This window comes from Rissa tridactyla, chromosome 6 (assembly GCF_028500815.1).
Source record: "Rissa tridactyla isolate bRisTri1 chromosome 6, bRisTri1.patW.cur.20221130, whole genome shotgun sequence".
NCBI lineage: Eukaryota > Metazoa > Chordata > Aves > Charadriiformes > Laridae > Rissa > Rissa tridactyla.
The window spans coordinates 46135591-46161141 of NC_071471.1; the positions used below are offsets into that span (position 1 = coordinate 46135591).

The following is a 25551-nucleotide window of genomic DNA, read 5'->3' on the forward strand; positions in this document are numbered from 1 at the left end:
AACTCCGACAGGTAATTTTGATTGCTCATTCCTTAAAGGTGTCTAGATACAATGACAATGGCCGTAATCGCAGAGTTAACCTTCTTCCAGTCATTAAATATAAACCCTAATTTTTCACGTTCCAACCAATGGAAAGGAAAGTATTGCACAGATCATTGCCTCTGTGTGTGGAAAAGGCTTGAAAGCTGCTCTGTGTACTCTCTTCTGTAAGGCACTATGAGGATATTCACAAATAATTCTTTGGGTTTTTCTTTTCTTTTTTTTTTTAAAGAGCTCTTCTGAGTGACATCTATCTGGATAATAAATTGCCAACACCACAAACAATTAAATTAAAAGCTGTTCAATATGTAAGGGGGAGGGAATTGACTACTGACCAAATCTGACATACAAATAGCTTGCTAATTTGTCAGCAAGCCAAAATAAATGGAATGGGCTGGCTACAGGTGCAGGTAAATGCCTCAGAAATAGACATCAATAAATCATTTAGCTCTCTATAACATTTTAGATTACAGTCATTTAAGAAGAAGGACATTTTTGGCTTTGCAATATGATTCGTGAGTGCTTCAAGTGAGCCGTTTTAAGTCAATACTTAAGATGGACTTCAAAACTTCCTTTCTCCCATCTCTTATAATCTACTCCCAACTTAGCAGAAACTATAAACTGTATCTTCTGTTCCCCTTATTGCAAAATACATAATACAAGATTATGGGGTATTACATACTAACAACCAACTAACACTCCAAGTCCAAAACTCTCTCCCCTGACGTTTTTTGTAGCTGTAGAGACAAAGCAGCAGCTTGGTGAATGTCAGGCAAGCCAGGCAGTCAATATTCTAGCATCACTAAATGTAAAGGTGTCTATGCGGAAGGGTGAAAACAGTGGGTCATTGTGTATTAAACACATTCCTTACAAGTAAAATCACTTGCTCCTCATAATTCTCCATCTCAAATACTTCTTCAAAAAGCCAGCCACGGGCAGTCTCTTTCTGCTCAAACACCATCTGCTGGGCCCTTTTTCTATCAAAATGATACAAGAAGCCACAAATAATAACAGACAGAAGCTTAATTGCATGTTCAAAAGAAGGACACCCTCATATTAAAAGCAGAAATACAAATACACAAGGACCATCTATGCTTCTACTTTTCAAAGAGCTTAAAAGTACATTCGCAAGCCATAAAGTAATTTAGTAAAAAGATTAAAATCTCTGGTTTCTAATGGACTAGGACCATACAAAAGCTTACATGAATGTTTCTGTTTTTAACCTGATTCTAATGCAACCTTTGTCTAATGAAGCGTATTTCTTGACAGCCACAAATTACTTTAGATAGCCACTTTAAGGACCTTCCAGGTAAATCAGCCAATTAAGGAATTACAGTATTTCCACCCTGAGGAATAGTTAGAAAACATATATAGCCATTTGGAAAGCTGACTGGAACAGGACAATTTAACAGCGCTTGTCTATGTGCAAGACGACGACTTGGTTTAGAAGTTTCTTCCAGACTAATCTCTCAATTGCCCTATTACTAGAAAAACAGTAGGAGTGTGTATAGATGAAAAGGTAGGTAGGAACATGAAGGACTGGTGCTTGCTTCCAAAAATACATTATTTTATTACACCTAGGTTAGGAGGAGTTTTTACACGCTTACAACGAAACATGACAGCTAGGCATTCTGCCAAACACGTCTTATAAATCAGAGCTAAGGGCCGAACCTGGACAGAGCCCCACTCACAGCACCAAAGTTCACTGAGGTATTACCAAACTTATCAGAAACCACAAAGGCTGTGACACAATCCTGTGGCACATCTGTCTGAGCGGGAAGGTTGGAGTTAAAACTATCGACAACAACAAAATGAGAAGAGTGAGAAATATCCGTAGTAGACCCCGTTAACAGAACCAGGGAGACCTATAAGCTGCTCAAGGCAGTCAAGTAACAGCCTGTGATCAATAGAAGCAAATACTGCTGGCAGATCAAGCAGGATCAAGACTACATAAGCCACTGCAATCTGTATGAATAAGTAAATCATGACAGGCTCCTCTGAAAGCTGTGGTGTTAGGGCGATGCTTGAAAAACTCAACTTTCTTAAACAGTTGGATAGTGTCAGTAGATAAGACGGTAGAAGTAAAAGTACTGTTAACACCCTTCTTTGAAGTCTGGCTAGAATATGGATAAGTAAGTGGCAAAAAAAGCACAGTATTTTTTTTCTTTTCCAAATACTTAGTAATGCAGAAATAAGGTTAATAAAATGTTAACTATATTAAACCACTAAAACAAACAACAGGTCAGTAAAGCTGGTTAGCAGAGCTAATGGAATACTTAAGAGAGTCATATGACAACCTCCTGTTAGCTCTCCCCGTTACCTTCTTGGGCTTGAGTAAGAAAAAAGATGTAAGAATAAGTAGAAGAGTGATTTTTATGAGCATCCCAGGCTGCCCTAGTTCTGCTTCTGCTGAACGTCTACTCACTTCACTTGTAACTAAGTTAGGTCAGAACGATTTTGAAAATCCAGTACAAATAGTTTTAATGATAAGCATACAAAAGAAGGAACCCATCCAGGTACTACAATGTTATACTCAAACAGCATTTTAATGAGCTTGTATTTACCAACAATTGTGGGTTTCTGTCTGCTTCCAGGATGTCAACACAGACAATAGTCCAGCTTGCCTACCTCCTGAAATTTAAAGGATTTAAGAGATGTAAGGGGCACTAAGAAGGTGCAAAGAACACAAACTATTAACAAGAAAATTCAGTTAGAAGTTTAGAATTTGATAAACAAACGTTAAAGGTTATTCATCAAACTGGTGAGGGCTCCACTTTAACTATAATAAACAAGAATTAGGAGCTGAGCTGGGTGTCTGAACATTTTATTGGTACTAATAAAGACAACTGAGAACAAAATTAACTTTTTTTTTTTCTGGAGTAGATAAAACTGCCATTGGTTGCACTGGATTACTGTCAAGAGAATGAGCCCCAACAAGCTAAGAATTAGGATTAGTAACACACTCCAGAGGATGCAAGACATTTGAGAATGATCCAGGTCAAGAACTGGCAAAATATGCAATATTTATTACAGGTAGGATGAGTGGCAGCTCTCCACACTACTGAAGTAATTACTGTCCCAGTGTCACTCACTTTATTTTATAACTATATCTTGTATTGATTTTAAGGAGAAAATTCTTCAGGGAACTTCCAACTAAAAATGGGAAAAATAACCTGTTTATGTTCTTTCTGGGCTTCTCTTGTCTCCTTGCTGAACCCTCAGTGAAAGAGCCTATGTACATGCCAGACTGGCTGGCTGCTTTCTCATTGATGATGAACAGATATGCACTCTTCACCATGCCTTAAAAGCTATTAGTGCTTTGCTTTATTGCGCATTGGTGTACCTCTGACAATTATTGAAGCATCCATTTCGTTTGAAGACTAGCTCTTCTTTTACATTCTGGTTTAAAAGGTTTTGTTCCGTAACTTTGCATTGTTCCAATAGTGAAGAAGATGATTTTTAGTTACTTCTTGAAGAACTGTTTTATATACCTAAACATCTTTTCACTAAAGCGTTTTAGAAGCAGGTACACCTGGTGGAATTTTTGTCCCTATCCTGCCATTAGAAGAATCAAGAGATATTAACACAATATTTTTTTCCCCAGTGTGTTAACTTTTAGCTATTTTTATAAGGATCTGTTTGGTTTGGTCGCTCCAAAGAAATGGTCAGTAACTCCACACTACAGTGAAACAGATGCCATATCAAGTGTTTTTTTTTCCACAGAACTTTCTGGTTTCTTCTGAAAAGGCAGTGCAAGGAAAACCACCGCAGCAAACTGTAGGAAATTCAGAGGACAGGCAGCAGGGTCATTTGTTAACAGCAGTATTTTTAAAACCCCTAGGATATGCCTATGCTGCACCATATGCTGTACCCTGCAAGGTACTGGAGGCAGTAAACCATCCACCCAGCCTGCACAGCAATCCCTGTGGCCCGGACGAGCTTCTGATACTCAGATTAGATCACCCAGCTCTAGCTCTGAACTACAATGCAGTAATAGCTGAGCAGCGCTGGGAGGAAGCCACTTTTCCCCATTTTTTTTTTCCTTAAGCAAACGCCTTGCTGTCTAGCTGCTTACAAGCAGTTTTATGGCAGTCTGTTAACAGCAGCTTCTGCTTGTTCCACCCAAGACAAAACAGAAGTTCCACTTGCAAGAGCAGCCTCGGAGGAAGGTATTTCCTGTGGCAGTCTCTGTTCTAAAACTGAGCGGAACAAAACCAGAGAACATCTTCGCTGAGATCTCTGGAACATCATTTTAGCCATGTTCCACATGGTAAGGTTTTGGGTTGGTTTGTTTTCCCCTGCTTAGCTCCTTCCCTAGTTAGGTCTTTTCCTGTTTAATATAATGTTTGGTCTTGTCTTTTGTTGTGAGAGAAAAAAAGAAATTACAATTGTAAAATCCCATAGAGTAACAGTTTCCTGTCGGCTGCCCTCTAGTAAAGATTTCTCATTGCTGTTGATCACTAATATCCCTTCTGCTGGTGTCCTGGTCATGAGAAAGCACCTGGTGTTGCTACAGCCCCAGTGACAACTGAGGCCAACACGGGAACTCCTGTGTCCTCAGCTTACCTTGTGACATAGAAAAACACCATTCTCTCGTCTTAGTCACACATGTTGTAATTAGGGGTTCTGGGGGGTTGGATTCAGAGACCCTCTTAATCTAATTGCTATACTAACCTTTATGGCAACAGAAGGCCTGTTCTGCCAGACCATTCTCTCGAAATTACCTCGCAGCATTTAAAACAGTACCTGTTACTACAACAACAAATTGTTTATTAATTGAGCCCAAAGTATCCTCTATTATTCTCTCATTGTTAGTTTGCAATCTCTTCTTTTCTGCTTTGTAACCAACAGCTGTCCCCTGTACCCTACATGGGGACAAACTTTTTAGGCGTTCTGGAGCATCTAGCGTAACGGTTCCAGGACTAAATGCCACTTTCGGCACGAGTAATACCAATAAGAGTGCCATGTGTTTCACTGAAGTATGAACACAGCAACATTACTGCCAGGACGACCGAGAAGTTGACACACACAAATTCAACATTTATGCCAATTCTACTACAATCTACACAAGATTAAAGGCTTAAGAGTAAGTTTCAAACCTCTGTTATGATCAGTATTTTCAACTGCCACCATGAAATCATACCGTGTACATTCGGATGACTTCTCTACTATTGAAACGTCACTGTATTCGCAGACATATTTGCTCAGAGATTTTCTGACGGCTTCTCCAGAAAAGGGTAAAAGTGGTGCGGGTGGGAATCAATTTAATTTTAAGTATTTTTTTTAAATCAAAATTTTAATCATAAATTCAAAACTCAGCCTTTGGTAACACTCTTCTGTTGGCTTAAACTCAAACTGAAGTGTTACTGACTGAGTCCTTCCGAAGCAAATTTACATAAAACCAAACTTTTGTTCTCAAGTTCTACTGCACTTTAACTGCCATCTTGACTTGAGTGGTAAGCAGAAAGAGGAACAAAATCCTGCTAGGCAGATCGGTGACAGCACAGAGGAAACATGCTTTTTGCTCAACTGAGAGGAGCTTCTACTTTTATGCATGATAAGCTGCTGATGATTACTTTCTTTATCAATATAACTGTAATAAAGTTCTAACTTGAGGAAACATTAAAGGAAATACTGGGTAACATAGAGCAATTTTAGTTGGATCTTAATTTTATGTACTTCCATTTCCAAGTAGTGTTTCAGCCATGCTAATTGTTTCTCTTAGGTCATACCAGTCTAATGACCTGGTTAGCTTAACCTAATTGAGACATGACTTCTTGAAAGAAATTGTCTCCACAGTTTCTTCTCCACTTTTCTCTCAAAAGTCTACAGATTTGCACCACAAACATCATCTTCTGTAGTTTTATGAGCCAAGATAAGTTGTTGCCATAAAAAGGAGGTTCAAATTGTTCAGTTCACCCCACCATATCTGTCTACAGAGAGCATTTATTTTGTCAAAAGTCGACAGATACTATGGGATTTTCCGACAGATCTTACCGTGGGCTCACCTGAACTCAGGGGAAGTAGTTTGTATGACTCAAGTCAGCACTTGCTTTGACAGTGACTTCACGGGACAACAGATCACTGACACTACTTAAGGCAAAGTCTATTTCACTTGGTGACTTTACTCGTTGAAGAGCTGCTGTCTACAATAGCAAGTCTCTTCCCCCAAAAAACCATGCTGTCAATGACTGAGTTGCAAACACTGAAGCTGTATAGATTCCTTGCATTTAATTTTTGCTGTACATTAATATATGCCGTTTTAAGTTATTACTTGCTTTAATCCAAGTAACTAAACCAAAAAATAAACCAACACCCCATTTCTGCTCTGGCATCACTAGTTTGAAACTTTCTGAAAACTCTGTAAATCACACGCAAATTAAATAATCTTTTCAGTTTTTACACAGGCAAAGAGATAAACTGGTTATTAAACTCTGGTTATTACTCAACACAACGGGCAAAAAACTTGTCAACTTGAATACCCGAGACTGCCATTGATACCAATAGTTCTTCGGGATCTTCTTTGAAACCACTTGCCACAGATGTGAGTTCTGCCTGGCAAAGTCTTTATAAAGACAGCAAAAATGAAATGGTGGCAGCAGTATTGTCATTGCTGTTCGCAGAACAGCACGTCACATTTTGACAGTGCCAGACAGGCTGAAGTTGGAGAAAATGCCACTGATAATTGCTGTCACCTTTTGGTTTTATGATTGCTGATCCAATAAGCAAGATTCCTGTAAAAAATTAAATGGTTCACCCCCTAAAATAAAAATATGGTAAAGCCCAGCAAAATGAGCAAGCCGTGAATTTCCTTCTCGCATCCCCAAATGTGGTAAGGGGCGAGCAGAAGGCAGGGTGGCTGTACGCAAACCCGTCCCCGCTGCCCTGCCTGCCATGCCCTCTCACAACATGCAGCACTGCCTTACCCACAATGCACCCTCGCTGGCACACACACACCCCGCTCCCGCACGCACACACACACTCACAACACACACACACACACTCTCCCAGGCAGGCTCAGGCGAACACACACACGTCCCCACTTACACACGTACGGCCCCCCTCCCCCCAAAGAAACCAACTTACCCACAAGTTATATTTCATTCAAAAGCCCTAGTCTTCCTCTGCTCCCCCTCCTCTGCTCGCCTGCCTCTCTTCTGCTGCAGAAAAAGGCCACATATGTCTGCAAACACTTCTAGGCAGAAACCAGCCAGTGCAGAACAAAGACAGCCGGGGTTGCCTTCATCTCAGCACAAGGCAGCCAGTAGCTATTTTCAAGCTTGTTCGCTCTCCCCCCTCTGAGGGCACCCTGCTCTGTTTCTCCCTCTCTCTCTCTTCTTTGCCTGTCCAGCTACTGCACAACACACATCAATTATTCATTGCTTGTCTCCCGGTTTCCAGGCAAAACCAATCACAGATGGAGTCTTGCTAATGGGCTCATGCCGTACTTGCCAACAGGCTATTTGTGCTCAAGCTACAACCCTCTAGAGACAATAAAGAGAATCAGGTTAAGCTTTAAAACTTCACACGTACGCGAACAGACCTAAAACGGCAATATACATGTAAGCATCCCTATGACATTGCTTAGGAGTACGTCTTCAGCATACAGCATGGCAGAAGGCTGCTTTAAATCTTCTGAAAGGGTTTTAAGAAAATCAAACACTCAGAAAAATCTCACCTCAGCTGCATGTTACTGATATTGATGGTTTTCTTTTCTGTCTCTAGTGATCCATCTCCTGCTTTCCCATTACACCTCTCCCTCCTTCTCTCATACTCAGGCACATACACACACACACACGCAGCCACAGCCACTTTGCCAGAAGGAAGAGAGAGAGAGAGAAAGAGAGAGGAGGGAAAAAAAAAAAAAAACCACCCAGGCAGCTCACATTTCAAACTTGCAAGGAGGGGTGGTGCTTAAAACGCTAGGACAAAGCCTCTCTCTCTGGCATCCAGCCAAAATACTAAAATAAATCCCCTCGATCAATTAATTGGAAGCAACACTTGTTCGAGTCCGCATAACAAACCATTAAGGGCACCAGGGCTGAAAAGTCTTTAGATTTGGGAAATCTTACACACTTGTTTCCCCCCTCCCCTGTTTGCTGAATGCTGTTGACTAAATCCATCAAACTAGTCATGCTAATTAGCGTCCAGAGCAGCCTCAGCGGCGGAGCAGCGCCCGGGGCGAGCGGGCGGGCGGCCCCCGCGGCCGGGAGTTTCCTTCCGGACCGGCCACCGCCCCGCGCCGGGGCGGGCGGTACTGGGGGGGCACCGGCGGGGCGGGGGGCGGCCGGCGGGGGCGGCGGCCCAAGCAGCGGTTCTGGCTGCAGTCCCCGGGTGGGCAGCGCCAGCGGCCGGCACAGCGCTCCGCTGGGCGAGGGGACGGCCATCACCCCTCGGCCGCGGAGGGGAAACTGAGGCACGCAGGCGGGGGGCTGGCAGCTGGAATGGCTGTCACCAGCGGGACAGCCCTGCTGGGGCTGTTTGCCTGGGGCTTTTCTTTTAAGAGTTGAGACCTTCAGCTCCACCCGTGGCTCCTAAGAGCATCCCCCTTTCCCACGCCACGCCGAGTTCAGCGCTGCCCGTGAGAGTTTTATCCAAGTTTCACGTATCAAACTGTGCCTTTGGTGAGCAGCGTTTCTTTGACAGTGTCAAAGAAAACAAAGAAACAAACAAACAAAACCACCCCAAACCAAGCAGGAAGCTAATGTGACGATTTTTTGTCTCCTTCTCGGAGGGAACACTGGCAGTTTAAGTTGCGGCCAGCCGAGCCCCGGCCCGTCCCCGCGGCGCGGAGCCGCTTCCTTCCCCGGCACCACCTGCACGAAGCCACCTCCACCTCTTAAAGGCGCACCCGGCCCTCGGCGGCGAGACACCACACCAAACAGAAACAACAGCAGCAGCAAAGGAGGAGGACGTAAACCGAAAAAAAAAATAAAAAAAATACCGGCTCTCCAGCAAAATTCCTTTCAGCAAAAAAAGAAAAAAAAAAAAAAAAAAGGCCTCAGCTTTCCTTACCATTCTTACAGTCATTTAAGCAAGCTTCTCAAGCGCCTCGGCAGCATGACAGATCGGAGCAGCAAACTATCACTGATATCAAAGAGCAGCTCTTCTCCAAAAAGTGATTCCACAAAAAAGCATTGTCAGATTTCATGTTCTTTTTTTTTTTTTCCCCCCTGGGAATCCACTTCAAACACGTAAGAGGTACGTGTGCCTTTAGCCCAACTCCCACTCCCGCCGTAGGAGCTCAAGGTCAGCCTGTCAGACAGGGTCAGTGCTTTCTCTCCTCAGCCATCGCACTAAGCAGCACTGCAAACCAAACCCTCCCCAACACTTCTGCAATCTCAGAGCTGCACAAGCCTGAAGACTCTTAGCAATATGGCCGCTACAGGTGGTACAAAACACAGCGCCGGGCCGGCATCCATAGCGGATACTCCCTACAGCGCGGGCAAGCCTTCAGCTAGGTCCTCAGAGATGGAGGTAGACCCATGAGGCTGCTGGAAGAAACTCTGACACACAATGTAGTTTCCATTGCAGTTGATCAAGTTTGAGGTTCAGCCACACAAAAGAAAAGTAAAGAACATCATACAACTGTTTTTATTGCCTTTCAGAGTGGACGGATGCTTTAAGAAGCTGTAAATTATAGAGTGAGGCTGGCAGAATAGGTAAAAGCAGGCACGAGTTTTAGAGGACTGGCAGAGCAATAAGAGAAGTATGTCAATAATCCCAAACAAGGACCAAATTCCCTACTAACATAACTGCACCAAGTACAGACTTGGTGGATGTGAATGAAATTTATAATTGACTAGAACTCCACAGAAATTCTAGACAGATACAGAATGTACATTTTTGTGCTTGTTTCGGGTTTTACTGCATTTACAGAATTGTCACACAGTTCATAAGCTATCATGGTGTTACTTCATATTTTGAAAAAAACACAAAGCAACAACAAGAAGAACACATCAGGTAGTTGTGAGGTCCCGAATATCAAGACTGCCTTCTTCCTTATACAAGCCTCAATGAAATCTTATTTTCTGAGGAAAAAATATTGTATTATTTCTGTATAGAAAATTTATATTTCTGAGTATTGTATGTTTTTCTCTCTAACCACCATCATAAGTAAGAGGATTGCCTTTCTTCCCCCATCTGCAATTAAATGCTCTTTCTAGTGTAACAGTGTAAGTTTCTCTTTTAAGCTGCCTGTCTTCTCAGCGGAAGTGGTTTAGAGTAGACAAATCACTTATCTAAAAATTATGTACTTACTTCTCCTTTGACAAATCTTCAGCAGGTTTCTAATCCCACCCTGCCACTTGAAATATCACTTTCTGTGATGACATTTGAGTCACAGTTGTCAGAAGCATCAGCCTCTGCAGTTAAATGGATTAAATCACACTTCATAGCATGCAGTATTTTGAAGAAGGAGTGGTTTATCATTTGTAGAAATTAATCATAACAGTTTTTTCTCTAGGGCAAATTCCCAATCATTTTTAAAGATTACTATGTTTAAGCCCCACTGACAGCAGTATGTCAAATTACATCACAGGGAAGGTTATCTCAGGCAGCGATAACTATTAACAAGACTCATTGAAGACATCTACTACTGGGAGAAGCAGGTCCGTACTGGGGAAGCACCTTTTAAATGCAGGGGCAGGAAAGCAGGCTTTGGCCATGCTTTGTGCAGCTCCACTGAGGCCCCAGGGGTCCCGCTGCAGAGGGTTTGCCTGGCCGCTCACCATCCTGAGTGGCTGCTCTCCCAAGGGGCCAGGGAGATAGATGCTCAGCCCCACAGGGGATGCTCAGAGCACAATTTGCTCCTACAGGGGCGAAAGAGATGCTTATTTGGGATACCTCTAGCTGATTAAGGAGAAGAGTTGGAAGATTTTCAAAGAAGTCCCATTTACTTCAAAACAGGAGGCAGCCATTTGTCCGCTTCACGTATGTGATCAATGCCATCCAATATTACTGATCAGAATCCTCACAAATCCTGTCAGTCACCACTTGGCACAGAAATAAATCACCACCAGCAGATCCATGTGGTGATGCCCTTTGCTCTCCATGCCAAGACACTTCCCTCTCAAGGAGTGTATTTTTAAAAAGTCAGAAGTCCATCCTTAAGACATGATGGTGCAACAGACCTGCAAGCCCATGGAACACCAATTTTTATGGTGAACAAGAGAACTGTACGTTCGGGTGCCTTTGATTGCTCAACATAAATGACACAATGCCTATCTTCAACTAGTTCATCAACTACTAGGGGGGTAGTCTTTGGGTGTAATTCCTGCCTCTCTCTCTCCTTGCCCCTTTCTTTAGTGATATTGCAAAAAATGAGCCAAACACATGAACAATAATAAAGACACAGACCGCCAAGAGGAAAAGAAGGGAAGGCTGCAGAGGGGGCAGAGATCAAATGCTCCATTTGGATGATTCAGTGGCAAGTAGACAGTACAAGGGGGGACATCATCATATTCCACTGTAATTTCATTATGAGGCGCACGCAGAGGAAAGAGCAGAAAAGTTGTTTAGAGAAAGAAAATATAAGGGGTAAGGAAATTCTCTTCAAGCAGCTGTAATACCAGTTATTGCCCACTGAGTCATAATATAGCCCTTTAGCAATGCAAATTTTCTATGACCAAAGATTTAAAGGTTTATCTTGGGGACCAATCTTTATTCATCAGAGTTTTGCTGCACTGCTGAACACAGCAGGGTAGTTCCTTACAACACTTGTCTAGAGCAGATTATTTGCCCAAGAATTAGTTCCCTGGATAAGTATATACTTTACTATTGATTCAAAGGATTCAAAAAACTCTTTAGAAGGCTTACAATTACATAGTTGAAATACACAGAATACATGGATCAGTGGACCCGTGAATTTTTCCTAATGTTTCACACTAGGCTGAGTCAGTTGAAGCTGTTACAAAGCACAGGGCTGCATCCCAGTCAGAAACCAAGTACGTACTTGGAAAAAAAAAATAAAAATCCTTTGACTCTGCATCAAGTGTCTTTCATGCATAACCCACTTTTCCAGGATCAAACCAACTCCATCCAGAGAGAGGTGTGAGAGGAAAACCCAGCATAAAAAGCAAAGCAAAAGAGACTCTTATGTGGTTTAGTCCTGTCGTGTTTAAATCAAAGATTACTATGACTAAATTACTTACGCTTCTGTCCCCTTCTTTGTCAAGCTTTATAAAACAAAGGTAGCAAAGTTACAAAACATAATAACACAGCATTGCTCTTTCTCCTGCTGGCCATGACCACCGTTTGCATGTGCCCTTGGTAGCTGAATGTTTTGACGGACCCTCTGATCTGGACTACACACCTGGAAACACCAAATGCTGTTTTGGATGCGCACAACTGGACTGAAACACTCAAAATCTTCTGAAAGAGATTTACGCCCTATTTGACTTTCAAGATCACGGACATTCTCATGTTCTTGTTACCCCATTATGAAAAATCGTTCCTTCAGACACATGCCGAGGCTCAGGACAGACCTGTAGGCACTGCAGCGAAAAACACCTCTGTCAATTGCCATAATCTTTGGAAAAGGAGGTCTACCTTAAATACATCTAATAAGATACAATGTTGCAATTTTCTAATCTCTATTTCCTTCCTTCCTTCTTTTGATTAAATGTCTTTACCATGTGCAGGAAAACAAAAAGATCTGTAAAATTAAAATGAAATATGGGAACACTCCCCACCTCGAATTAGAGAGTGAAGCCACATTCATCACATTTGTATCTTCGGTTCTCCTCACAGCTTTACTTTTACAGAAAACTGAGAAACAAAAGTAACCAAACCATGCAGAAATAAAGAATGAAGTACGCTGAGGAAAAATCACATCTGTAATGTAGGATGACAGTCAGAAGAGTGGCTTTATAAAACTAAAAATCACTGTACAATGATGGCATCAGTTCAGAGTTGTCTCCAGCACTATTCACCACCAACCGAGCTACTGCAGCTGCCCCCTCCCACACCTACTTGTCCGTCAGGCAATTCTAAAGACACATGGAACATACCCCACCTGTGATGCTCTGCCCTTCTTCTGCTGTCTCTATTTTGCTACAAATACTAATGAATGTTTTAAAAACTCCTTTTTGTGACATGGAAGTTTTATTGTCTTTCCAAATTTTACCGATGTCTTAATATTTAGATGCTTCCATTCAAACTCCTTTGTGAACTAAACTGGAGCCTGGCACAAATGTCTTCAGTGCACATCTTCGCTTTCAGTGCCTCTTTTGACACCTGGGCTAGAGTTCATGACATCTCTTCTAGTAAATCAGACAGAAATAGAAACTAACCGAAGCCCTTTCCATACTAAATCCAATTTTTCAGCACGACCAAGTGGATTTCTAAAACATCCGTATTTTTCACTAACTTTTGATTAAATAGATTTGTATGCCATGTCTTGCAAAGTTTCCCCATATAGTTTAGACATTATTAGCCTGCTACCGCTTTGGGGGAATATCTGACCAATCTTTAGATTTCAAACTAATCTTTTAGCATTCATATGGTCCGCAAAGGATTAAAAACTGTTATACATGAAGCAAGACTTTCAAATGCAATGAGGATTAGTCTACCTCTCTTTCTAAGAAAGTTTTACCATGTACTTTAATAAAACATATTTTTCTGCTTCTTTTTGATATGCTCAAGATTATATTCTCAGTCAAAGTATTTGTTTTTATTGAGCCTGTAGCTATTCCTAGCTGAAGACCCATCCCACCTCTGGCAAGCTGTGGGTTAATTACAGCTAAGCTTCCTCTCTCCCTGCTTAAGTGTTCAAGGGGATAAGGAGGCAGCTCTGAAGACAGCAACCTAATCAGGTCTCACTGAAAGAAGGCAGAGAGATACCAGAACAGCATCGTGTGAGGCTGTGTACGACTAAAGGGATGTGAAGGAATAAATGAAACTGAAGCTTGGAAAGTAGAAGCCCTGCTAGGACTTTGGGACTTTTCTTGGCAGTGTAATCCAGGTTGTGCTGTTTTGACTGATAGCAATATTTTTCAGAAATATAAATTGTATGAATATTCCTCATTAAGGTATCAAAATAGTAAGCCCTCCATGAAAACACTCAATCTCAGTGACTATTTTTCTTTAATTTTTCCTTCTAGGCTATACACGTGTTCATCTCCAGTTGATACTTCTCCTTACTCCAGCCCCCTCCAAGCGGTGCTGTGAGCGGGGCTGCTTGGGCTTTCTGCCCAGTGGCTCAGTCGGAGTCGTCCTTCCCTCCGCATAATCCTGTTGGCCTCATTTTACTGAGATACCCCTACTCCAAAAATTTGGTTTGAGAGGAAACCCAGGCTATTTGCTTAATTATTTAATTGTTACTTTTTTAATTATTACTTTTTAAAAACAATCCACTAAAATATGGAAGGTATCCGTAGTGAGGAGTATGTGATACAAACACTCCGAGTGGGACATAAATAGAGTAAGAAAAGATGTAAAGAAATGTCCTTCATTAGCCACAGTATTTACACTCTGCACATAGGAAAGTTAATGACCAATCCCTTTTTCTGACCAAGCCCTTTTTCTGTGCTATGAGTGAACTGTGAGAGCGTTTGAATGAGAAAGTTGAGATGCAGTGTATTTTTTTAAATTAAAAAAGTACGAAAACAGCACTCAATGTCACTTTCTCCAAGACAACTGTAGTCTAGAAAACCATCAAAAGTCCATATATATGTTTAATGCCATATCTAACATATGAGAATTTCTATAACTAAACACATAGACAAAAGTCCAAAGTTACAAATTAAAAGAAAAGTTACAAATCGGTGGCTATGCATCACTGTCTTGGAAAGCTTCCATTCTGGAATACAAAGACATTCATCGTTTGGAGGCCAGCTCATGCTTTTAGCTTTGTAGTTAAACAAATCCATGTACCATCATCATACACTTTTGATATCAATCTGCCAGAAAGCCACAGAGTTATTTTTAGCAGTCTGTGAGATAAAGTACAGTTTAGCTACAAAGTAGCCTAATAAGGCAAAATGTTCTTGGTGATGACCAAATGTAGTCACTGTCACTCTTCCCCCCATACACTAATCAATCTCTAGGAGCATCCTTTAATTTTTCCCACTTATTGTGGAGGATTACTGCATTAGCAACAACAAGCTAGAACTAGGGGGGTCTTTATCGTTTTGTCTGTTTTGATAATCAAATACACAATGATTGCAGAAGAAAGAAAACGGTCTGAAAAGAAAGCGGTTTTTACTCAGATTCATCCAAGGAACATTTTGGTAGACAATCATTTTAAGAGAAACAACAGCTTAATATCCGTTTTTGCTTTCAGAAACTGGCAAACTCTGGTCTCAGTCAACTCCAAATACTTCAGGCCTCATGCTTTCTCGGTGCCATGTTTCCTTCCACCATGTTGGCAGTGGAACAAAGCTTTCAAGCGAATATATAAAGGACTCTCAGGGAGTATGTGTATGCTTAAATATGAACAAGGATCTTCTTAAAACTAAAAATGTTCCAAAATCCACTAGATTACTTAGAATCTGAGAAAAAAAATATTCATTTTGACATGTTGTTGCTGGGGGGAGAAAATAATTCTGTAACAATTTATGAGAACAAGATTAAAACTAGCAATTAACACAGGCTTCTATCTTTAGTAATTATTCATATACCTGTTTAGCTGATTATAAGTTGTAGCTCCAGGCTGTCTGCCTGCATTGCTAGGACACAGACAGCAACCTTTGCTAAATTGACTCTACTGGCTATGCTCATGCTGCAAGAGCTGTTTTCAAGGACAGATGTACAATGTTATATGGGTAAAGAGACAAACAAATTAAAGATGGGTGTTCTGTCAGGAAGAGGACTGAAGAACTTGTGTCAGCATTTCCCTACATTAATAGAACCTCAGATTTTTAACCCTTCACCACCTATTACTTAGATTTAAGAAGCACCTTCCTTAACACAGATAGCACAATTGTGCCTTCTCAAATAAAACCATGAAAATACAATAGCTCAAAATAAAATACAAGGGCATGCGCTATAGATAACCATATATCTATATATAGATATAGAGGGATTCATGAAGAGTTTTTAATACTTCTTAAACTCCAATTCATTTTAAAGCATCATACCTTCTGGGTTAAAGCAGCTGAGAACAGCAGAACATGAAATTACCAAGACACATTATTGCCACACAACACAAAAGTATCCCTCAATTTGAGATCAATAAACTTCCAGCACATTCCTACCAAAAAGCTACACTCACATTTTGGATTTTTCATTTTACCACCTGAATTCTGCATACTTCTGTTTAAAGCAGTATATGTATTTCTTTAAATAAGGCTGAAAGTCTTTTAGATCTACTCTGCCCTGAGAAATATTTAGCAGTACGACCACAGAAGAGAGTTATCTTGGCCGCTCCTACCAAGAGCAGAGACAGTTCCTATTGGCAAGAGGCTATATCTTATATTGCCTTTATTTGCTCCCCATTGAAATTAAGTTTAGTATCAAGGGATTATGTGATGTCACTAAAAGAGGGCTTGTATATAAACCCATCATATTTTACTACAGGATTTCTAGCACAGATCTAGTCTACTTTGAGACTAAGAGCAAGCCTACACCTTGCAATGATGCGAACTACAAAGAGCCAGAAGCCGCTGATACGTTCCCTTGCAGCAAGGCTGTCCTGTACTGTGACATTGACTTCAGTCCCAAAAGCCATACAGGACTATTATCATACTATTACACCAGGGACTGTAAACCCTTCTTCTTGGCAGGGATAATTAGTTTGGGCACCTCACTACCGACTATCCCATTTCTGAATCCAGAGCTGGGTTTCTTGCCGCAGTCTCAGGGTCTACTGCATTGTGCTGTATCTCTACTGAACTGCTTTCCTTCCCTTTGGGAACTCCTCTCAGTAGAAGTTTCTATTTGATTGAGAAGAATCACTAACTGTCACGTGGGACCTGCTCCTTTTCATATAAATGCAAAATTAAAGAGGCTTTTCAGAACTTCACTGAGGACAACGTCTTTCCAGGAAACTGACTATAATCTAAAATAGCCCTTAATTCTCAGTGCAGTGATCAAATAAAAGAACAATGTGTTTCCAACAACTGTAGCTATTGCAAAGTTTCCAATAACTAGACAATGCAGGAGACATAATTAGAAGGTAACGTATTATCAATGTTTTCTCTAGAATGAAATAATGTTTATTATGACTACTGAAAATTACCCCCACTCCTGATGTGATTAAAAATACACCATGGACAGCTATAGGAAATCTAACATAAGGAACAATCCTACACAGGGAATTTGACAAAAGACCTATTCTTTAATGTAGTGAATTTCTGCATTCATGGAACAACAGAGAAACTTATTAGGGGCTTTAACCTTCACCCTCACCCCCCAAAACACACTTTTCCTATATTTGAATACAGAGAAATGCTGAAGTTCACACTTCAAGATTTTTTAATAACTTCATCCATCTGTTAAATAATTTACATTCTGTTAGAACATGCAGCAATCGTATAGCTATGAAAATATATATTACTCCATAACCCGGAAACTATCCATCAGCATTTAACGCTATTTCTTACTTTTCTCCTGCAACACTGCATGGAGAGTTTCACAGAAGTAGTGTTTTAATGACATACAGGCACCAGAAAAGAATCTTGTCCATAAGAGACGCTTATGAAATAGCTTGATCAACTCGAGAATCCTTCCACTTCCATTGGGAATGGCAGGAACTACCCTCTTTTTAATCAATATGCGTCAGATCAGTCTTGTCCACTACATACAACACATTACTTGGGGGGGCTGATTGTCCACGGCCAAAAGATTGAACATCGAGAACTGAACAGTTCAAAAGAAAAGCTTTAGGATGGGAGGTTTGATGGTGACCTATTTTTAATGAAGCCTTCAAAGTAAAAACAGAAGAATTTTGCATGCTTCCTTAAGATGTAAATGTAGTTTTGCTTTTTGTTTCACATTTAAATCACGTTAAACTGGCAAGGGAATATTAGAGCTGAACATATTCTTTGGAAGCTTAACCAGACAACTGCACTTTTACACACTTAAATTTCTTTTAATTTCTTAAAGTACTTAGAGAATACACACTAAAGCATCTCCCCTTTAACTACAAGAACCGAAGTGAAAGTTCAGGTGTAGTGAGAGTGACTTAAATGAGAAAGTACAATCTGGAGAAGACACTCAAAAGAAATTAAAATTTTGGATACTTTGACTTAAGAAAGCATAATTGGGTCTGATTTTCTAAAAGTGCTAAATCTCCTGCAGCTAAAAGTTCAGCATCTTTAACATATTTCCACAGTTGAGCATCCAAGAACTGAGGAACCAGAGGTCATTAGTCTGCTTTGGGAATTGTGGCCTGTATCACCACAGCTCTTAACTTTTGACCAAACAGCCCCTGTCAGCTCTCCAGACTATTTGCTGACAATTGCACCTTTTTCCATCAACATTTTAAATTAAAAAGTGCTGGCAGGTTATTTAAATGAGGCTTAATACAAGTTAGTGTTACTCTGCAGGCCTCTTATCTTGGCCCGGAGGACTGCCTGGAAAACGCCGTTCAGTCTTTAAAATAAGTCACATCAAAATCTTTCTTAAAAACATGTAATATACTTTCATACCTGCAAAGAAAAATTATTAGATTCAAAGGAAATTGCTTTTACCAAAGGTAGAAGAAATAAAGTTACAAAAGTTACATTTCTTTTTACTTTGGGAAAGGGAATAGTAAACATATTTACAGAAATATGTGTCAATGAAAAAAGAATCTGCCTTATGCTTAAAGATAGTTTCTGTGATGAGGGATTAGAGATACTAAACCTTCAGGAGAGCGGTACTTCCAAAGAAGGAAAGACAAAGACCTACAGTGCCACAGATCTCATCAAAACCATTTCTGCTTTCTCATGCATAGGATGTCCTCTCCAAATTGCCTCTCTCTCGCTTTGAATCACCACTACCTTCTTTGAAGGTATTCTTTTGGGCGAAGGCCTATAATTTTAATACTTATAGCCCTGACAAAATTAGGGTTTATATTCTAGTACTATCACCACTCTAATCTGCCGTCTCTTTCTGGGATTTAATGGTAGCTCTTATCTCTGCTGAAGGAGCGAAGTTCAGTGAACTAAGTCTCCTCACTTCGATCAGATCGGCATCAGAGGGGTCTGTCATAAACTCCCACGCCAAAATCAGAGAGGGGGTAACGGAAACCAGCTTTACAAAACCGGAGCAGAAAAGTTAATGAGTATCCTTCAATACCACTCCTCAACACTTCATCATTTAGAAGAGAGAAATGACTGCTTCAGCAAACTGAGCAGACTTATATGTCTTTTAATGCTCTTGGAAATCTTCTCACACTCCTCAGAGTAAGGGGGAGAAAGATGAAGGGAAATACAAAGTTGGTTCCTGACTTATTTTTCACATCAGTAGAAATGGAAGGATGGGAGGGAGAATCTTAGTTTCTCAATAACCCTCAATATATCACTTCTGTGTTCCTAGTCCCATGCCAGACACATGCCACTGACTATAAACCATCTCCTGGTAGACTATAAACAAACTATTTCAAGTCCACAGCACAATTTTCTTTTTCCACATGAGGAAAACAGATTTTTTGCTTGGGTTCTCCATGAAGGCAACCAGGATTTACTTTAGTTTTTCCTTGTTTTTGGTAGCAATTCCTCTACAGAAAAGGTTTTAGGAAGGATGGCAGTAGATAATGACTCTTGCTTCAATTTTTTTATTGGCTTCCAGGGAAAACCATATATAACATATGTAACCCAGTTCACCTCTATTGACCTGTGCACTCTCCACTGGCCTCAGTATGAAAAGACCCCGACACACACACTCTTGTTTTTTCTGTTGGAACTTAATTTACATTACTGAATATGGTTTCCAAAATAAAGTAACAGATCAATCAGGAAAAAAGTTAAATGCCTTTAAATTTGGAGTTACTTAAAAACAAAAGAAGAAAGCCCATACAAGTAGCTTCTATACTCTGGGACTGAGCATACAAATGCCATCAGTTTATAATAAGCACACACAAAAAAACGCCAAAACCAGCCAAATCAACATTTTGTTTTGTCTTAAGTATCACCACTGGCACAGGGAGACATTAGGTAGGCTAAAGAAGTATGGGTCCAATGTAATTAATATTCCTATGACTAATCATTGGAGCTCCTCTATTGCCCAGAGACCCAAGAAGGATTAGAATATCATCATTACTGAAATGATCAGTACTATTTGTTAACTTTTAGCTTTAAAAATATAACTAAATTCTTAAGACTTCGACATTGCCTCATAAAATAGCAAAAATGATTTACGGGCATTCATCAAGGAAAAAAAAACCACGACAAAAGGCATGAATCCCTCCAGAACACCACAGGAAGGCAAGTAATAACCCTAAATCTACTAAAATGTGGAACACAATTTACATGATTCTTATAAAATATTTATGTTACTGAGATACCTGATACATGAGATTTATGCTACTGAGATACCTGATTTTGTCAAAAACATGAAAACATTCTCTAAATAATTACATCAGATTAAAGAGCTGAGATTTAAGTAACAATGCTCTTTGAGGGCAGTCATCCTGCAGGCAAAAGAAACGCAAAGGTAAGAAAAAAAAGTGTGGGAAAACACTTCTGTACTGTAGTTAACATTACCGAGGATGACTGTGTCAATCAACTGTAATGCAAGATAGCAAGTAAGCTCAAACATGGACTGCAAAACTGAAGGAAAATCCATACTTTCTTTTAACTCTTGCATTTAGCTGCCAAAGCAGCAAGTGGTGCCCTTGGGAAGAGCAACCAAGACAGGGGGAGCAGCCACCACTGCTGCTGCCTTCCAGGTGGGCAGAGCCAAGAGGCGCAGCATGGGGAAGGAAAAGCTTTCAAGATTGAAGTGTGCTTTGGGGAGGCAGCCACACTGGGAATTCCTGCAAATTAGACCAAATTCTCTCAAGTAACCTGGCATGCTTTCCATTCTGGGTTTGTAAATGACAAAAAAACCGAGACGTAGAAAAGAAGGCACTTTTGCCCAGAAACTTAAGAAATAAAAGCAATACCCAAACCCCAATACAATTGGTTGTATTTACAAAGACAGTAAACAGAGAAGAGAAAAAGGAAAGAAGTCACTGTGTCGCCATTTGAGCCCTGTTTGGGAGGAATTCAACACATTAACGTAATCGATTATACTAGTATGCGTAACAGCAAATCCACCGCTTGTCTGCTATCCTCACTTCAGGGAATAAAGGAGAGAGGAGGGCTATGGGTATATCCCCGAGGCAGGAGGTGAGGGGGTCACCTTGCTCTGAGGCGTGCAGCGTTGGGGACTGATACACAGCCCTCGGTTCTCTGTGGCAAGACTGGCTCCCTTCTGTCACTGACTGCATTGCCCCGAACCAGGTCTCATAAAAACACAATCCTTAAACTGAGATGTTTGGTTAAATCGTGTTTCTGACTGCATTCAGACAAGAACTCACGGTGGTAAACTGCAATTGGCCCAAAAGCTCTTGGAATTGAGTAACGCTGTTCATTTCCACAGGAGGTTCATCACTTTTAAGATGATGTCAAATCAGGAGGAATCCTCACAACTACCGTAAATTCTCTATTCTCTCTCTCCAAAATGGCAGTAGCAGAGAAACAACAGTGTGATCGAGGCAGCTGTGAGACTCAAGACAGCGGTTCCCGGTTCTCTGACAGGGTTAACTCCCCCCTCAGAAGCCTGTGCCTTCATTTACCTTCCATTCTTCCTGTCTACTTCAGTTACAAGTTCTCTTCTTGTACAGAGTTTCTTAGCACAACTGGCCTTGATCTCACACAGGATCTTTGAAAGCACCAGTAACATCAACAGCACAACCAAGCAACATTGCACCAGGGCAGCAGAAAAACCATACCTTAGATCCTTTGGAAAGTTCTGCACTTTCTTCCTTTGGTGGCCAAGGCAGATGAGGTTACCCTATTAGGACAGCGACCACTTTGACTACAGCCAGGAATTGGTATAACAAATACTTATCTATCTCACCAACAGATTAAGGCAAAAAATAAGGTTTCCAATAACTTGTTTAAAAAGTGAACATTATACATTTAAGAAGGCCGGCAGTGACATATTTCTTCCTTTTAAAAAACCATATCATTATAATCAAGGATGTGACTATAACGAGTGAGTTCCAGATTTCGTTAACTTGGTTGACTGGCCTTTTGCTGTGGCGTGGGTTGCGATGCGGCCCGGGTTATCTTGTTACCATCAGTAGCTGTTCAGCAGCATATACAAAAGGAGCGCACTGGTTACAGTTCAGCTCACATGCCTACAGTGCCAAATTTGTTATCTTGAATTCAGCCCCTCTGAAATCCATTTTGATCAAGAAGTAAAAGACTTAAAACAGATATTGCCTGGTTAATTTGTTCAGATCTAAATTACTTTTGAAAGTTTGCTAATCTTTCGCTCATGTTGCAACTGTGCACAGTTCAAGAGAATTTCATACTTAGGAATTCTACTTTGAGAAACATTATATGTTCTGAAAACATTTCACTTTACATCTGTCATGCCTAATAAGCTCTTAATCAGTAGACTGCATACCTGAAACATTATCACTTACCTGTAATTTGGAATGTTTCTCGTTTAGTGGGTTTTTTCCCCACTAAAAATCCTTACAATAGTTTACTTAGCAGGATTGACACAGCAAAGCACATCACGATTTTACAACCCATTTGCACTTCTGCAGACTAAGATGTAACAAAAGAAATAACACACTATAGAATGTTATTATCTAACACCACAGCGTGGCAACAACATACACACACAAACAAACTCTCCCCATACATGTTTTAATTCAAGTTAATTTGCCATATATGTTTTAATTCAAACTTAAATTGCTGAATTTCCACCAGCAAGGGTTTTTCTTTGCCACTTCTTTCCTTTTTGTTGGTTTCTCCCTTATGGAATAAAACCAAGATTTTTCTCTGACATCTTCAAAAATTTATTTCTTTTAATCCTTTGTTACCTCTACCTAACATCATCAATATTCTACCTCTGTCAACCAAAAAATTGAATAATTTCTAACATTTTCTCCACTCTTCTCCCAGTTGTACTACTGTTATTACCATTTGGTCATAATCAGTTTTCCTCTTGTATACATCTACCCTGCTGTCATTCCAGGCAAAGACCACTAGGCATTGAGTGATCAAAGGATGAGACTGCCTATGTGAATCCTCATTTGGTATGACAGCCATACTGCGCCAATTTTAAAAAAAATTAATTTTTTTCATATTTTCCCCCCAACTAAATAGTAAAGTCACCAGATCGACTCATATCACTACTTTTGGTCTAAAAAGATCTCCAGTGGGATAGCAAATAACCCTTAGACAGTAGAGCAAGTGACATCCTTGAATAAGCAACATCCAAAAGATTTACAGAGAAAATCAAGAAGCAGCAGCGCATTTTTAAACTTGTACTTAAAACCGGAACTCAGTTTCCCCCATGGAGTTCAATAGGAGCAACTGAATAGGAGCAATTTCTTACGTGTCTGTGCATTAAAAGCCCAGGCAAGGGAAAAAGTTTCCGTTATATCTACTAACAAAAACTGTTTGTGCATGCATTGGCCTTTCAGACATATGTGGTCTTACACTTTGTCACTTCAGAGCAGATGTTTAATTGGGAGGAAGCGATTTTAAACATCTGTAGCCAACATCTGAGAAGCTGGATGAAGACCACACAGAGCTTTGAGGAAATTAAAAGTGTATGCAATTATGTCACTTCCTAGACTGCGTATTTAGGAGAATTAAAAAAATAAACAAAACCAGAAGTTTCAATAGAGAACCTTCAAAATCCTTCCTCTGCCCTCATTTACCTTCCTCTGCCTTAGAAAAAAATTGGTACTTTAGGAGATACAAAGTCCATTAACTGAGTAACCAAGGTTTGACCAAGAGACACTGCATTCCCCAAAGAAAAAAAAAGGGAATAAAAACCAATTTAGTACCAAGCCTTCAATCCCTCAGGGAAACAAAGCAAAACAGAGTAAATATTTAGAAGATGAAACACTACTCAGTCCTAGTGGGTCTCAGGTGTATTGCAATAACTCAGGTTTAGCGAATACACCTGCAGCATATACAACAGCAAAAGCCTTCCACCGAGAAGAGCCAAAGGACGGTCTCTCCAGCATCCAAGACTAACTTGCAACAGCATTGCTGGTGGTACCCTCCAGACTTCAGCAACTAGGCTGCCTCCTTATTTCTAGTTACGTCTCTCAGAAGCCTGGTTCTTTACTTCACAGAAGAGCCTAGATAACAAAGAGTATTCAGCTATGCTTTTTGTACTTGGGTAGCTGCTACAGTGGGAGAGAAAAACAGAAAATGAGGTGGCCAAACAGAGCAGTTTCCATGAATGCAAGGGGAGATGGCCACGAGATTCAGTTCCAACGATCATTCGGTGAGACTTGCATTTTTCAAAACTGCTTTGCTTAAACAGCATCATCTACAGAAATCAGAGAGTCACTAAATTTCTAAAATTCTAATTTTAAACTGTAAACCTTAACAAAATTAAGAACGTCTTTAAATAAAAACACAAATGCAGCTTGGTTTTGCTACCCTCCTATCTAGAAGTCATTTATTAGTGCGCTATACGCAGGTAGCATTCTATTTCCCAACTTGAATGTGAATGTCGGAACTTTTTGCATTATCAAATAACGTTACTTTGCTAGGAGGATTACTGCTTGAAAACTTTAAATTTAATTAGGATCGAGACAACAAAATGGTAATGGCTCAGCTCATGCAAGGTTTGTACAAGAGGAAAATCACAAGGTTTCACAAAAACTATAAGTGACCAATAAATATTTTTCTAAGTCCACAAAATTGATCTCTAAAAATGTTCCCCAAGGGGATGCCAAACCTTTTGGTCTACTCTCTGAGAGCAGAAAACCTCTATGTAAAATACACTGTAAGTAGCACTAGTAAACTATGGGTACTTAGGAATATCCAAAGAACTTGTCAGAATCTGCAACGTACAAAACCACCAGAGCGGCTCCATGGCAGAAGTGAAAGACTAGAGGCCAGTATGGTGCATTCTGCCGCCATACATTCACTTAACATAGCTGACACGCTTTGGCTCGATAGTAAAAAACTTCCTTTGATCTAAACTACAGACTACGGCTTTAAAAAAAAAAAGTAGCTCCAGAGAGAAAGATGCTGTTTCACAACACACACTGGGAAGGACAAGACTCCATACTGTTTGTTTGCAAGTCCCCTGGTCTTCAGGATTCTATGGAAGGCATCTGTTCCTCTGCAACAGCAGGGAGAGCACACGTGATGCCGACAGCTTTATGAGAGGTCTCTGGACCACGAGATCGTCTAGAAACTTCTCTGTACAAATCAATGTGTATAGATTGCTAAACTTGCACGTCCTGAGCAACAAAACCACGTACCACTTAAGAGTACTGCGGTATCTTTATTCTTTAAATACTATAACTGGAACATGGTCTTCCCCTCCTGGGAACCAACCCAAACACAAGTAGTAAAATTTCCAAGAAAAAAATATTGTTAAAAGCTCTGTGGA

General features: G+C 40.4%; 1 protein-coding gene across 9 annotated transcripts in view; it reads right to left on the reverse strand.

Annotated features, from left to right (window-relative positions):
• The window catches only part of ZMIZ1 (zinc finger MIZ-type containing 1), a 352031-nt gene that overhangs the window by 84767 nt on the left and 241713 nt on the right, over positions 1-25551 (reverse strand). The window contains exon 1 of one of the 9 annotated variants that reach the window (XM_054205571.1): positions 7718-8170. The exons of the other annotated variants lie outside the window; for them this stretch is intronic. The gene's annotated coding sequence lies outside the window, so the exon portion shown is untranslated. Of the gene's footprint in view, positions 1-7717; positions 8171-25551 lie in introns of those variants that run through there. 9 annotated transcript variants of the gene reach the window in all.